The following is a 15948-nucleotide window of genomic DNA, read 5'->3' as shown; positions in this document are numbered from 1 at the left end:
ATCATTTCACGACTGTACGCCCAATTTGATTTGATTTGTGCCTTAATTTCTTTTGATATTTCTTTTCGCTTGTTGTAGCTAACGAAAGCGGCACAAAAGGGTAGATTGTGCGTTTCTTTTCTTTAACTTTGTCCCATTTTTTTAAGGTGGGTCAGCAGCAGGCAGCTGGTAGGAATATTCCGTTTAAATCTCGTTCCGGCATTAACAGATGAAAATCCATATTTTTGCAACGAAAAAAAAAGGATAATCTTCAGGCGGTAAAAGGAAATATTAAAGATGCAATTGGTTAACTTTATTCGGCTTGAAAATGTTCAGCATTACTTGATTCACTCAGATCTATAAAACACTAAAAATTATTCGACAAAACCCTACAATTTCTTCTTACTATAGTGCTATAAAAAAGATGCTATAAATAGCGCTGCTATTTGAAATTCTAATCACACCTCGTACTACCGTTCTTTATATTTGCAGCAAACGTGTCAAAATACGACACTCACCACCCCGGACACTGCAACGTGCAACAAGGCGAACTTCCGATCCCGAAAAGGTTAGTCACATTTGCGCTTAAATGTACTGTACTCTGTCAGCTTCCCTCGGTTTGCGGGGGCCCCCTTCTGACAGCGTGGCGTGAACCCGTGTTTGGAGAAATTCGATATCCTTAAGTGCATTGGCATTGACTGTCCCGGCCAGTTGGCACTAGCGAAATATACGGCTCAGTTTGCCCATTTGGACACCATCAGTGTGTGATGGCAATGGTCACACTTTGCTTCCTTTCTTTTTTTTGTTTTGCTTTCCAAATTGTCGTCCCAACATTGTCGTATAGTCGATCACATCACATCCTGCAATATATTGATGGTGACGTGAAAAACAAAACCATTCTTCAAGGAAAAAAAACAGCAGCAGCAGTGTAAGAAAATATATTCTACACCTACACCCAATGCTGGCTGGGTGATCCTGTTGGCCAATAAAATGAATCAGCCCCCGTTCTTACGCCCAATACACACTCTGCACCAATGTTAAATGACACTTCATCGGATCATATTTTATTGCAGCTGATCGAAGGGCTACGTGTGTTTGGGACAAGGGGTCAATCAAATACGGTCGAGCACTGGTTCGGGAGGCTCTGGGGGAAAGATTTTCCTCCGTTTGGAATCAATTTATGGTGTGTGCGAGTAGGTTCTGTTTTAGCAAAGTGTTTTATTTATTTGCCGGCTTTGATTTTCGATCAATTTTCTTGATTTTTTATCACCCAGGAAAGAGGGACACAAAAAAAAGGTTATTGGACCGATTTCCAACGCAGAAAGAACGTGTGGTTTAGTGAGTTGGTTGTACATATTCATGATAAGACATTTGGTTTTACATTTGTCTTCCCAATACATCCGAATGCGCTACTTGCTTATTGATTAATCTAAATGTTTATTTGCTGATTTGGAAACTAAATTCCAAACGCATGTTTAGCTCACAAGGCCTCTACGGTACTGTCTTACTGTATTCAGTTTGTTAAGGCGCACCTGGAACAGCTTGCCCATCATTACCAAACGGCCTGAAATGTCAGGCCAACTTTGTGGGTAGCCGACCAAATGAGAGAGAGAGAGAGCATTTTCAAATCATTTTCTCAAACACCCGCCAGTATTATTTCCCTTTTCTCATGCTCGTCGATAACATTTCATCAATCACAGGGCGCAACTGAAAGCAATTTGCCAAATTAGCTTTCCCAACCAAACACATATGGACCATCCTTTTGTTATCACTTTAACCGTACCGGGCTATGCGAGGCTCGGTCCTCGGTTCGCCCAAGATACTGTAATGCCCAAAATTGCATCTCTCCTACGTGTCGTGTGTGTAAAGCTGTTTGATTTGCATTTGATTGATGATGGTTTGGGGTTTTTCTTGACCGTAAAGGAATTGTGTCGACTGGCGGACGGAACCATTGGTCAATATTTGAAAAGGAACCGAGAGGAGAAATTGGTTGCGTATCGAAGTCCAAAACTCATCCCTATCATTGCAACCGATCCGATCCAAGAGAAAAGGAAAGGGGGAAACTCATATCCTTCCGGTCATCCGAGATGAATCTTCTCTTGGTAGGCTTAAGCCCAGGAAACTGTGTCCTGCGCTTTCGAGAGGCTTTCTGGCGCATTTACCCAGCAGGACAAATATTAACTCTCTTTATGCAAGCGGTTGCTGCAACCGTTCGTCTTTTTTTTTTTTTCACCGCCAAAACCATATTCTACTGCTACTGAGAGCTGCGTAAAATATGCACTGATTGCGGGTCCACGGGTAACAGGTCGTCGGGTAGAATTGGCCCCATACCAAACCGGCCGGTTCCGAACTCCTGCGTGTAGTAGGTGTCCCAAATCTAATTTACATTTCCCGCAAATTGAATATTTCTCCCCACCGCGTGCGGTTTCGCTGTGTCCGACGTGTCCGTCGTTGTCAATTTCTGGTCCAAATGCAACAACAGAAAAACAGTTTCCAAATATGACTATAAAGACGATACCGTCCCCTACTATTGCCACCCTTTTTTTGGCTAAGCGACAGGGTGTATGATGATGTTGTGCCAAATGGGCAGTGAAATGATACGGTGCCGAGGACACCCACCAGCAGTGGACATGAATAATTTATAAGTCCACACTCAAAAGTTAAAGAACTTTCCACTTTCGCAAGGTGGCGCTAAAAGGGTGGGTGGTGGTTTTTATTTCTTTCCGTTTGCCTGCTACTTCGGTTAGATTTTAGTCGAACGCTTTTCACCTTAAGAATGGCTGGGTAGAGGCCATTGTTTTTTTTAAATATCCCGCTGAGAAAATGGTTCCTTGTGGTGATGATTTTATTTCTTCTCTATCGGTTTACCGGTTGAGGCCATAAAGTTTGGAGAAATGGTTTCAATCGCTTTTTTTTTAAGCCCGTACGAGTGGGTGTAGAAAAATATGGCAGCAAAGAAAAATACATTGAAGCTTATCATGGTGAAATTGTGGAGAGCTTTATTTAATTGTTCATGAGTAATGAAATGTATGAGTTAATCAATGTAATTTAAAACACAAAACAAATCGTAATGAGTCATCAATAGCTGAACAACCTAAGAATTTATTTGATAGAAAAACATTATTCAAAGATCATAATGAATAATTCTCACTTTTGTATCAATTGTGACGCCTAAATGAAGGCAATCAGTAATTCCTAATCGCTGTCCGATAAGGGTTGTGCCAGTCAAACTTCATTACTGTTAAATCTGGCTATAATTTACTAATTATCGGTGGATAACTCGCTATAATTTACTAAATATTGGTTGAATGTCAGTAGTGAATATTTTCACAGTTAAAGGAAATTTATTTTATATAATTTTTTGAAAAAAAAAACAATTGAAACAATTAATAGATACAAAAAAAATTATCCTTCTAAACTTCCTTTTATATGCTTTTAATCTACTTCCTTCCCATGTTCCTCAATCCTCATTTATTCCTATTCTAACGCCCTTTTCCCATCATACACGCTCACTTGTACGAAATCTCGTCTAAATGTTTACCCTTTGCCGGTATTCCTCGTGGGAGTTCACATCACAATAAGAAGCAATACATACGTCAGACAAATCGTTCGCGATTTACGCAACATACCCGTGTTTGTGGTCCCTCCAAACCTTCCACGACGTTCTCGGTGCTACACATTCGCACGGGAAGTACATCCGCGGCCTGATGCCTATAAATTTGTCAACCCCTTTTCAACCATTTCCCCCGCCCTACCACGTTGCGTGGATGTGTGTTTACATTTAATTCGTTCCGCGGCGCATCGAACGACGAACCAGCACAATTTTCTCATTTGCCACCGTCCCCTACCCGAGGCGCAGATGAAACGAAGAAGCCAAACTCTCGTACACCCCCCCCCCCCCCCCCACCAGCACACATACCACAACCATCATAAGCATAATCCACGCATCTCAACCGATTTTCCGTGGAATTGGAATAATTTACGCCAAATCGTCCCGCATTCAAGTACAATCGGCCCTCTTTCGGTGCTGGTGTACCCGGGCCCGTACGGTGATATCGTTGATCGAAGTGATCACACCCTTCGGTGATGAACCGAAAGGTACAGGAGGGAAGGAAGTCCCCCGGATTGGAGTCGGTTGTAACAAATTAAATAAATAATTTCCAAGATTAACAAAGACGAATTGAAATTCAAACATTTTCATTATAAATTACCAACCCCCGGTACACACTAATTTATGGCGCACACAGAGCAGGCGTCCGTTCTACGACGACGACGACGACGCCTCGAGTCCATTGGGCGGTAGTGAGATTGAACCATTTACCAACCAACACGCGCGGGTTTGACCGGATGTCTTTGTGTGTTCGATTGGTTTATGCTCACGTATAAACGCGCACAGATGATAATCCACCGTATCGGGCGTATAATTGTGGTGGTGGTCTTCGGTTGCTAAATTCCTGGCCCGTAATGATCACGGGCACATACCATCCAAATGGTACAGGAAACGTGTGTGTGTGTGACAAGCGCAAATGTTTACGAGACGATCATAATTTTGCGAGTGAAAGCACTGCTTTGACGTTAGTTTATTGGATTTTGCGTGGCAAGTGAAGGCATTTGTGGTTGGGTATGATACGAACGCAACAATTCTATTATTCTTCATTTTGCTTACAAAAATTGTGTTTGAAGAGTGTGGAGGTGGATATTAGACAGGTCTCTTACTTTTGATTTATTTTTCAATTGTTAATACTCTGAACTTAAGTTAAAAATAAATGCAAAAGAGCTGCAACATCAATAAAAACACATTGAAATAAATAATTCAATGAATAAACAGAAACATAAAGAAAGAAATGAACAAAACCTATAATTAAAATTGAAAAAAAATTCAAAAGCAATTAAAGAATAAGTGAATTAAAATGTAAAACAATACAAATGCATAAAAAGATAAACATAAAAGTATGATAAAATAAAATAAAATAATAAAGAGTTAAAGAAACACAAGACTGTGAATAAATAATTAAATCAACAAATAAATAAGCAAAAATATGCATAAATGAAAAAAAGTATTTGAAAAATTGAAGAATAGAACAGAAAAGAAGAAGAAAAACAATTAAAAACAATAAACTCACAAACAAATAATGAAACAAATATGATACTTAGTAACTCAACCGTATCACTTCTGCTGTATTATGTATCTCAAATTTTCTAAAAACTTCCCCTAATTAATGCACAATCATTTGTACACACACAGTACATTTGATAATAATGACACTCAGCCGATTGACAATAGAACCGCAAGGGTAAAAACTTCCCCAAACTACCATTTGTCTACCGCAAACCGGGAGAACCGCGAAAAATCGGGAAAAATCAACCCCTTTTTGGCTCGGTAAACCCGATATTCTTACCACCCGAGCCGAAAAAGGTGTGCGCAATATTTCAAAGCTGTCACCATTTATTGACTGTTTTTCCGCCAAAGCGCCGCGGCGTTTGTTTGGCCGGTCGCAAGGATTGTGAAGAATTTGATATCATTTTCCGTGTTTGGGGCTGATTATGGTTGCACAGTACACTGCCAAAGAGGGAAAACCCCTTTTTACCAGTCCGAGGGGCAACTCGACCTTCTTCAACGGTAAGACTGTGTGGTGTAAGATTAATTAATGACTAATAAGACATTTGTTAACTCAAACCCGGCACACACCACTGTTGGCATCTTTACGAATGCGCAAAGAGAATTGTTCATAATTTTTCCCAACACTGAATGGTGTTTTAATATCACTTTTTAATTTCTGTTTCATGTTGCATTTATTGCTTACTTTTATTATTGCCTTCGTGCGAGCCGTTGCGGGCCGAATAATTTTCGTTTTGCATACAGAGAAGGCACCGTGCAGCAACGAACTAGCACTAGAACAATGCGGCGGTTCGCGGAAAATGGAAAATTTTAACCCATTTTCTTGGCTGATAATACTTTTTTTATGGCCCGTACCGAATGGTGCTTCAATTGCTTGGTGTACCCCAAACTGCTCGGTCTTGTGCCAAGCCACAGCTGCCACAAATGGCCCCGCACGAGGGCGCAACTTTTGATTTGCAATTTTCCGACTCCGACGACGCCGCGTGGTGAGTGAGCGTGCGGGACTTTGCCGACATGTTCGGACTTCTTAAAGCTGAAGCCTTTAGTACATGCTAAAGAGAGATTTGCAAAGGATTTGAACGGAAGAACTGAATTGATGGATGGAATTGATTTTCCATGGATGGAACTTCACTGGGGGATGCAAAGTTAATTAAAAGATTTGCTTGTGCTTTGCTTTGGAATCGAGAAATGCAATAAATAGCACGGAGTAACAGTGCAAAGCGATAATCCCTTTGTAAGGATTATTCGACTGCTCCTTGACCAATCATCAATCTTCGGCTTTTCGGGGTAGCTCTGGTGGAAAGGGTGGACATCATTGATTGCTGGTAGAATAATTGAACCTCGAAATACTTCGCTTAGTTACTGTTGGTGGAGAGACATGTTGCCATCCATCTGTCAGTGGAAGATTTTTACCGGGACGTTCGGTGGAAAATTCCAGACCGAGAGAAATATCGCGCAACTAGCACAGAACGGGGTCAATTAATCGACTGTTGCTGACCTTTACGCTTGACAGGATTTAGTTTCGTCGTTTTTTTTTTCGTTTTGCCGCTTTGCCAGGACGAACAGGACGAGCGCTGCCATCCTTCGAGCGAATAGGAACCATCTCAAGTCCTTGTCAAGAAGACCGTACAAGAAGAAACTGCACATCAAAACTAGTTTCTTCTTGCTTTCCCCTTGCTTCGGAGACCTTAAAGCATTGACCTTAAAGGTCATCGATGGGAATTGATAGGAGGACCGAGAAGCAAAAACTTGTTTATTGGCAGCCGGCCAACAACGGCGTGTCCCGGGATATTGTCACGGGATGGGCTTCGATTATGGCCCTTTTTATTCTCCTCTCTTTGCCAGTTGCATCTGTTTTGAAGCACCCAAGAAGCCGAGGAATACCGAGGATTTCTAGAGGATTAGAGGGCAAAAACTCGTACCAATGTACAACGGTTTTGAAGTATTCAAGGTGCAAACGCGCAAGAACTGTAAAGATTTATCAAAACCCGTTTGTTGACCCGGTTGTGTTTTGATAAATATTTGCTCAGCGCTACCTATGTATGTCCGTTAGGAGGCTTCCGAGTTCTTGAAGACTTGAGGGGAGAACTTGTAGTCGCAAAGTTTCTTGATGCTCCAAAAAAGTATCCAAAAGTACAGACCCATCTATCTAGAACTCCACCAAAATGGTTCTCGTGGTAAGTTTCGGATAACAAACCCGATCGAAACATATGCTTCTCGACCTTCCTTGGCGCTGCACTCTGTTCCTGGCGGACGTACCAACGGCGCACAGAAATGCAAATGAATGGATGGACATAAATTTAAATTAAAACTTATTGACCATATCGCGTCCGTACCGGAATCGTTCACCAACGGGCCCCGAGAGTTCTGCTCTGTTCTCCTCCTTATGTGTCCGTGTGTCCCTACCTTAGGGTAAGAAGACAGTTTTTGTGTGTTTTCCTTTCCTTCGAAACCGATGTCCGAAAAAGCATGTATCCCGAAGAAACGGTAACGTTCGGTATACGCGGAGAAACAGTTTCATGCAAAAATTCCCCTTTGGTAGAGAAGCGTTCGTCTTGACCGATGTGTCTGTTCATTCTTAAAGGCCGAGCGAGATAGAGTGATGCAAGATCCAGAAATGAAAAACCTTTGATTAGCAATTTTACGGTTTATAAATTACCGTCCTTTTCTCTCCCCAAGTTATATCGTCAGATTGAGGGAATTTTGTGTTGGAGCAGGCGGGGGAAAAAAACGCCAAGGGTATTGGAACGATGGACATCAACACTCGGACTCTGTGTTCCGTGTGCATGTGTGCCGAATTTGAATCGCTGCTACGAATGTCATCATTCGTGCAAAAGACCTTGCCTTGCCATCCAGGCAAACGCCAACAGCTTTATCATTGTCATCGGCATGTTGTCCGGTTGGCTAGTGTGCCGCAGCCATACATTTGTCTATCGATCGGAAGGGGCATCGTTTTAATAGCGTTAAACAGGACAGGAAGACATTGCCATGGCAATGTACGAAATCGGTTGTGTTGTGTCCTGTTGTGTATGGAAATGGATTCGTCGCGGACATTAAACACATTTCGTGGGAAATTGGAAGCTCAAACGTGTTTATGAGGAGGAAGTTTAGTATTCCGGGCAACAGAAACGGTTTTCTTAAGACAATTCGAAATTCAATATTGTGCGATAATGTCCAGAGAAAGACTTCAAGTAGTGTATGGGAAGGTGTTTAAATTCTATTATCACATGGGTTTTATCTCCGAAGATACAATCTTTTCTCATCAAATCCATCAAAAACATGACGATAAAATGGAACTCGAGTTTGGACACACATCACAAGGTAAAGATCTTTAAACTGAAAGCTTGAAAGAGATTTCTTTAATCAATACCTCAATACCAATACCTTTATTTTCCTTTCGCTTCCAAAAAGACTCATAATTATGTCATCAGAAGCACCTCACTCAAAACAAACAAACACAAACGCCATCAAAAGTAAGGTACAATGTTCCCGTGAGTAATTTTCATTTCGTCAAAAACCAATATACCCGCTCCGTTTCCATTCTTCTTCGGTATTTTTTCTGCGTCGCTAATTGCCATTTTTATCCAACAAAACAAAACCACAAACCAAACAAAACAAACCCAAAACAACTCATCTTTCGAAACCTCGCCTCACCCTGGGGCCGAAAGCAAAGAGCAGAGCGAAGCCAAACGACCAAAAAACCCATCAATTACGCACGATTGGAACCCTTTTTTTAAGACCGAAAGGGGCATCATCATCATCTCGAACTTCGAAGGGGTTTCGTTCCAGCAGCAGCAGCAGCAGCAGCAGCAGCAGCATCCCTTAATCCCGTTACCCTTTTTCCCCGTTTAGGACGTTCGTCCTGAAGCGCTCTCGTTGCGAAGGGTTGCTGGCTGCGCCTTCTGGGATGCTGGAATCGTCGTCGCTCGGGCACGTTGACGATTGTGGTGTAAATCTCACCCCGTAAAAGCCAATGGAATGGGTCAAAGCAACCCGGCATACCGGCAGCAGATCATCGGCAAACCCGAAAGAAAGGATAGAGGTTAAGATTACGCACGGGGACCACACTCAAGAGTTGGTGGTCGCGTGCCCGAAAGCAATCCTTTCCAGAACTACTGGAACTCGGGCTAATGCTGCTGCTGATCCTGCCACGAGGTGAAGATGGTGACACTTGCTCGATTTTTTTTTGTCTGTTTGTTTCTTGTTAGGGGTTAGCTTTGTTTGTTATGTTTATCACCTTTCCGCTGAAGAAGTGGAAGCTGGCCAAGATCGTTCCGCGAGATACGGGCAATGCGGGATGTAACTCTTCCATTTCCGGCACAAGGATTGCCATTGTTGGCACTTTTGCGGGCACGAGAGCAATACTGACTCGTGCAGCAGCGGCACCCGGTGGTGGTAATACCTGTTTGTTGATGCTAATGTTTGGCCTTTAAGGGATGGTGCTTATCAGCGGGGCACGGATTTAGGCGCTGGGATATATTGTGCGAAATCCTTTAATGCCTTCGGCTGCATAATTTTGATGCTATCAAAATGGTGGAACTGTAAAATCGAAACGTCTTGCGAAGCGATTTACCGAAAGTGATATAAAAGAATGGCAGATGCCTGTTTGGAAAACAGAAATATGGTCTTATGGTTTAATTTTTCTCACAAAATAGAAAAATGCATCAAAAATTCGAACCGTGAAATATATTGAGTTTTCAAAGCTAACGGAAAAAGAAACGTAAATAAATTTCTGGAACTAATTTTTATTCCATCCTGGTTTTTTTATTGTTATATGATGCCATTCGTTTCGCTCCTTTTTTTCGTTCATTATCGTCCGGACATATGGACGCATTAGTTTAAGAATTTTCAAAGAAAAATCAAAAGAAAATTTAAAGGTGCTGGCAGCAGGAAACTGCTGCCGATTACGTCCAGAGTCTAGGTTTTTTTTTTTTGTGTGTTTTCCTTATTCTAATCCCGTTCCATTCTGGCTAGCCAATGCTTGCAAATGGTCACCGTCACGACGGTGATTATATTCAAATTTTCAACCAAGTTTCCGTCTTTCACGCGCCACCTGTCAACCGTCGACAGCATGGTTGCAGCCTTTTTTTTTTTCGCTTGCTCTGTCCCAAAGCACAACAATCCTCAACGGTTTTTGGGACGAAAATGCACATAAAAGTGCCTTTTTTGGTTCCAAGTCAATGATTTCGAGACTTTCCTTTTTCGTCTTTTTATCCCGCGGGATTTCCTCTCTAACGTGTCACACTGTGACGAGTGAGAAATGTGGGACACGTTCAGGCAAAACAAAATTCGTTCCAAATCAACCAACGATCCTGGTTAAGACGCTTTGTCACACTTCCGCGTGATACATTGTTTTGCGCGTGTGTGAGAGTGAAAAATTGCTAGGAACTCCGGTGGCACCGGGAACTCCAATCGACAGGCGAGGCGTGAATCAGCTAACGAATCAGCGCGCCAAGTTCTATGCAAAGGACATGCAAATTGGATGTGATGGACTAGAGACACATTTCTTTTCTTTCTTTTTTTTCGTCCCATCTAGGAATGGTAAAGAAAAGTACTCGTAGGGTAACAAAATCGTCCGCTGAATCCACCGTTTGGTGGTCGCTTTTTTTGTACAGCTAAGAAAAAAACAACACTCCACGGAGGGGTGACCATTTCCGTAACACAAGAAAGTGTCCTCTTGATTAAATGTTTTCGTTGCTCTCGAGAGGATTCCACAGATTGACAATTTGACGAGCATCAGCACGATCGATATAGGCAAATTCGGAAGGACACTTATACCCAGTTTCTCGTTCTGTTTGTGCGAGGAAGAAAAACGACACCAAGAAAAAAGGGAAATCGTCCCAGGATTGAATATGAAAAAAAAGGGAAGAACAACAATCTGTGCATTATTTTAACGGTTGAATAGGAATCCGACTTGTTTGACGAGTCATGCCCGGCTAATTATCGTTACACGGCCACGCTGGGACCTATGGCTCGTTAGACGACGAAGTAGCTAGCTTCAGGAACCAACCACAATAGCAAAAAAACGACTCACAATCAGACCATTATTGGTCGTTAAATGGAAAACGGCACATTTCGTCTTTTAAGATAAAGAGCAAACAGGATGTCTTACCGACGTAGGTTGCCTCGGCTAGTTGTGGGGTGAATTTTATTTACTCAACTTTTTTACTTCTCCTGTCTGTCAATGATTTTTTGATGATTTGCTTACGAAAAGAAATTAATTTGCAATTTAGCCTGGCTATAATTTTTGAAAGAATTTTTTTTCTTTATAATTTGTATTTTAAACGCTTAAAAATTGGGAGAAAATATTTGTATTGCTTTTGATTGAATTTTGAATTATTTTTATTCAATTTAAGCTTCAGACCAAAAGTGAAAAATCTTTTATCACAAAAATAATGTATTCCAAGAACTGAACAATATTCATAAAATTATGTTATTATGGCCAGAAAAAGAATTAGTTTATATAAGGTTATTATACGAATTGGAACAGTACCGCCTTACACACTCCTACCTCCTAGAAAAATCCACTCCTCCACTCTGGAGTTGCTGTGGTGTTGACATCACCGTCCGCCACATCCTCACCGATTGCCATGGATACACGACACACCGAGCCACCTTTCAACTAAAAAATGATTTAACGACAATCCTATCACTCGACAAACTTCAGCAGAACCGCCTCATTAGATTTTTACGCATCAGTCATTTATACAAAGAAATTTAAGCAATATTTTAAACTTATCCGATACCATAAGTCATAATCGCAATAGTTTTCCATAATATTTATGCTACATATACGATAGTTCTGTATTAGATTAAACCATTTTTTTATACAGTAGAGAGACGAATTGAGTCTCTAAGATTCTAAGCCTCTATAAATAAACGATTAAAAAAAATTGGAATTGGAAAAACTAGTCCCGAGCTCATCTCTCAATAAAATACAAACTTTTCAACGGCTGCTGGGCCAATTTATTTACTTATCCACCAAATTTCTTCTATTTTTCTTGGCTTAACGACCATCTAAGGCTACGCCAGCCTTTGAATGGCTTACTAGACTCTCCGATACCACGTAGTTGGATAGTCAGTCCTCTCTACATGAGGACGGTCCGGATGGAATTTGAACCCCGGCCCTGCCGTTTGAAGTTTTTTTCTAAATCAACGACGTTTCTGATGCACTAAAACATTCCGCCTTTAAATCTTGTTGCATATTCTTTGTTAAAAACCTACCTCATTTTATAAACAAAAACAATTCAAATGTTTTGTCAAACAGTCAAACAATAAGCAGTGTCTGTGTCCCACATTTTAGCACGAAATCGACGGAATAAGTGCTTTCGATTGAATGCAGCATACACTTTCCTTAAGAAACAAAGCCAACCACTGAGTACACGATTTCTCTGGGTAGGTAAAACGCTTCGGAAAAAACAAAAAAAAAACAGGAAAATAATACACGGAAGCCATTTTGTTCTAAATGCAAACGAGGTAAGTAGTTCTGGTTACGCGCTGCTGCTACCATCACATCAAACAAAGGCCACTTGTTGAGACAGATGATGGTGTGATGCTGTGGTGGTGTGTGGAGTTTTGGGCAACGATGGCGGTGTGCCGGCTGATTGTGTAATGGGATCCGACCGTCATCCATTAACATATTAACATTTTATCATTCACTCAGATTTTTAGTCGTCCTCTTCGCCTTAAATCCTCGCTCGCTGCAGTATGCAGTTCTGGACTGCACTTTTTTTCCACGAATCAGTCAGGCGGCCCAGAATGGCAAACTTTTTCCACCGTGGTAAAATCGGGTGCTGTTTTCGAGGCCACAACACGCGCACACACACACACATGCACTCACAAGAGCCAGAGCCACAAAAACGCCTCTTCAAAGAGATTTTATTAAAGCGTCCGCTCATTTCCATGGATTGGATCCTGGAGCTCACCATCAGCGCGGATCCTGCGGTTACATTGTTACGCTGTGAAAGTGATGCCAGAATGAGAACCCATCATCCACCCCGAAAGTGGAAAAAAAAACGCATATCAGTCACCATCCTCCGTTAGAGAGTTTCGTCGCACTTCACGTCAACAATGCGCGCTTTTTGTGTTACTTGAAAAGGTCCACCGCGGACCGTCTCCGTGCGAGAGACTACAACACGCAACAACAAAAAAAAAAAAACCGCAAAGGGGTTGACATTATGATGCAGTTTCCGCGAGTACCACGGTAGATATAATTGCAGATATGCATCATCGGTCGGTCGGTCGGTGGGAAATGATTTAATGGGCTTCCGAAGAAGAGGATAACGATTGTGCGCTAAGCTGTGTGTGTGTGTATGTGCGCGACAATAAAGAACAAAGTGCAACCGCTTAGATGCAGGACGATAGTGCACACAGCGGTGCACTTTTACTTTACCACGGTGCAAGAAACGGCGGCATTCAAATGGGTTTATTATGAAAATCGCGCTTTCTTTTCGCGCTTTGCTTCAAACGCAAAACGCCATCATCTTCTCACCTGTTTCGGTGTTGTTGTGTGCCGCCATGTGATCCAACTAGGCGGTGGAACCAATTTTGTCCGTTAGTCGCTAAAACAGCGGCCTGCCCAACGCGTGTCTTTGCTAATGGGAATGGAAATTGGAATTGACACTGTGGATTCGTTGCATTGTTGCACGTGTGCTGCTCGGAAGGTTAAAGTGCAACCGACCGCGTAACTGATGTTGTGAGGCGTTAGAAATGCACTTCTCGCTAGAATGTGTATGACCTCCTGTGTGTTAGGGCATGCCTCAAAGTCATCAATCAAAATGATGGTGCATACGAGAGAAAAAAAACACGAATGAAATTCAAATGATTTGCAGGAAATAAAAAGATCAATCATGTTGGCAATTAAAAAGTGCTCGTTTGTTTGCTGATTTGTGTTTTTTTATTCCCCTAGTTTTCTCTGAATAAATGATCATTTGATTTGATTGTTTGTGCTGCAGAGAAGATAATTATTTGCTGTGAAAATTGTGTTTGATTTTGGAACAATTAAAACAGCAAAAAATTAATGAAACAAAATTACTCAATATGAGAACGTTTTCAATCCCTTTTGTTTAATATTTTTTGTTAATTATAACACACTTCATATTTGCTAAAATATTGTCTTAAAATTCCTCAAATCTCTAGCTGAAGAAACATGCGAAAAAAGCGCTCACGTAACGCTTCGTAACGCTTCTTCATCAGTGAAGAAAACAGAAGAAGGCAGAAACGGCGCGTGCCAAGAGCATTCGAGGTCCCAATCCATGATTCATATATATGTCGTTGCGACATGCTCTAGACCAAATTAGTCTTATTGCTCATTACCGACGGTTACATTTTATGCATTTTCAATTAACAATGTCATCTGAGGCCGAAAGATAACATCCATACGTTGAAATTGTTATCTTTTTTTATCAACATCCGCTGATCGTAACACGAAACCATCCCATCCCATCACCCTACTTAAAGCGCGCCCCGCGTTTCTGGACGTAATATGACTCCATAGCTCACTCTCGTTCTCCGTTCTGAGCAGATTAGATCAGTGTAATTCCTTCCACATACCAGTGAGCTGAGAGTGAATGCAGCAGAACAAAGAAAACAACAACCTTAATGCATAAAACCGCGAACAGACGGTCAGAAGCCAGCCACCGTCGCGTCCACATGTCTATCCCGATAAAGTAAATGACACACACCGTACGAGTCCCGTAGGGCCCTCAGCTTTCAACGATGTCATTGTGTTTAAGGATTTAATCATGATGGTTTTGCATCCAGCGAGGTGGGTAATGCTATCCATCGATAGCGCTACAGATAGCGACAAATCGACCAATTCCACCATCTCCCAAGGGAAGGTGATGGTGTGCACACATATCCGAAGTCGCACGTCGTTTTTTGGCATTATTCGTAGCACGCAAACGCCACCGCCGAGGGGAAACCGCAAAAATCAACACTATCATGTTACGAGGCAAGATTTTAATTACTGGTTAATATTCAATCGTGCCACAACCTCACCCCACATTATCGTATAAGGTGAGCGGGATTATACAAAAGCACACACACACACGGTAAACCGAACCGTGAGACATCATCTGACTGTGATCTGGCTGAGCCGAGGTTAAGCAAACACGGAAGTAACAGGAAGCTGCTGCTGCTGTGGTTGTTTCGGTCCGTTTGCTCAAGCGCCACACAGAACGGAAGCAAATACCGGGCACCACCGGCAGCAAACAATCGCGTGGATTGTTCACCGTTGCCAAAGACGTTTGCCCAACGTGTTTTGAAAGTGAAGCTTGAAGAGATGCAGCGATGGGAATGCACTTTTGGTGAGAAAAGTAAACAGAGTGCGTCTGTTTTGGATGGCTTAAGATGAGGAAGAAAAGCTGTCTTTACTCATGAGAATGCGTTGAACTATACACGCTTTGATGAACAGTTTCTGTGACAAGAAGGTATGTAGGACCTGACATTAATGCTTTGTGAAACTTTTGATATTAATTATTTCTTTTCTTATTTTAGGCTGCATTGCAGTGCGTTGATGTCGATGGCAGAGAAGAAAAACCGTTACAAAGTGTCTCAAGATGCGTCTCACCTTCCACGATACTGCCCTTGAATTGATCGCAAACAACAACAACAAATAGTACCAAACACGCTCGCATAAATCCATTGATCCTTGCAATTTCCGAACGCCACAATGCACACCAAACAAAGCGCACCCCAAAAAAGAAACAAACTCGTGGTCTGACTTATGTGCCCGAATAGAGCGCGCACGCTCACACAAAACAAAGCTGCACCGAAAGCAGAATTATCGTAACATTGTTGCATTGTTTTGAGGGACAAAAAAGCACACGAAAATGCACTGATGCATCTAG

The 15948-nt window shown here is 41.9% G+C and overlaps 2 protein-coding genes across 2 annotated transcripts in view; both read left to right on the top strand.

Moving 5' to 3' along the window:
* LOC126559214 (UPF0687 protein C20orf27 homolog) overlaps positions 1-15948 on the top strand; it is a 462937-nt gene that overhangs the window by 296989 nt on the left and 150000 nt on the right. The window lies entirely within an intron of this gene.
* The window catches only part of LOC126558950 (dihydropteridine reductase), a 374118-nt gene that overhangs the window by 288962 nt on the left and 69208 nt on the right, over positions 1-15948 (top strand). The window lies entirely within an intron of this gene.

This window comes from Anopheles maculipalpis, chromosome 2RL (assembly GCF_943734695.1).
Source record: "Anopheles maculipalpis chromosome 2RL, idAnoMacuDA_375_x, whole genome shotgun sequence".
Taxonomy (NCBI): Eukaryota; Metazoa; Arthropoda; class Insecta; order Diptera; family Culicidae; genus Anopheles; species Anopheles maculipalpis.
This window is presented reverse-complemented; position numbering and strand designations above follow the sequence as displayed.